Source organism: Rhinopithecus bieti, unplaced genomic scaffold (assembly GCF_001698545.2).
Source record: "Rhinopithecus bieti isolate Rb0 unplaced genomic scaffold, ASM169854v2 scaffold_34310, whole genome shotgun sequence".
NCBI classification, from domain to species: Eukaryota; Metazoa; Chordata; class Mammalia; order Primates; family Cercopithecidae; genus Rhinopithecus; species Rhinopithecus bieti.
The window spans coordinates 899648-900813 of NW_016814622.1; positions in this window are offsets into that span (position 1 = coordinate 899648).

Sequence of the window (1166 nt, forward strand, 5' to 3'; positions counted from 1 at the left end):
GTTAGCCAGGATGATCTCCTGACCTCCTGATCCACCCGTCTCGGCCTCCCAAAGTGCTGGGATTACAGGCATGAGCCACCACGCCCGGCCAATTTTTGTATTTTTAGTAGAGATGGTGTTTCACCATCTTGGCCAGGCTGGTCTTCAACTCCTGACCTCATGATCCACCCGCCTTGGCATCCCAGAGTGTTGGGATTACAGGTGTGAGCCACTGCGCCCAGCCTACTTTTTTTTTTTCTTTTTAATAATAATTTTTGTAGAGATGGGGGGGATCTCACTATGTTGCCCAGGCTGGTCTCGAACTCCTGGGCTCAAGTGATCTACCAGCCTTGGCCTTCCAAATTACAGTCTTGAGCCACTGCTCCTGGCCATAAAAAACCCCTCTGAAACCAGATGATTTATAATACATCTAGAGGGAAACATCTGGAAACTGCTGTCAACCAACACTTAGGGCTGGGGATTTAGTGTGGGAGAAGACAGCTGGAAGTCCCCGCACCAGGGCTTTCTAGCAGGGTGAGACAGTCCCAGGAGGGGCTGGAGGCTTCCTCCAGTCACCTTCTTCTTTCGCTCTCCATCCACCCCCCAGGCCCCTCCAACCTCCACCAGGGTCGTTTATTTAGGACCCCCTGCCTGCCAGTCTGCCAAGGGGCACAGGAGTTGGTCCTGGACCTGCCTTGTCAGAGGATCAGCACGAGGACAGAGCATAGGGCCACAGTGCTTACATGCCCTGGCCTGGTGGCATGAGCCTGTGCAGTCCCAGCTACTTCAGAGGCTGAGGTGGGAGGATCTCTTCAGCCTAGGAGTTCGAGGCCAGTTTGGGAAACAGCAAGGCTGCATTTGTTTAAAAAGAAACAAGAAAAAAAGAAAGAAACATGTAGCAGAGAGGAAGGAAGGAGGGAAGGAGAGGAAGGGGAGGGAGGGAGGGAGAGGAAAGGAGGGAGGGAGGAAGGAAGGAACGATTATATGTAGCAGGTACATGCAGATAAAACGAAGGAAGGAAGGGAGGGAGGGAGAGAGGGGAGGAAGGAAGGAAGGGAGGAAGGAAGGAACGATTGTATGTAGCAGGTACATGCAGATAAAATGAAGGGAGGAGGGAGGGAGGGAGGGAGGGAGGGAGGAAGGAAGGAAGGAAGGAAGGAAGGAAGGAAGGAAGGAAGGAAGGAAGG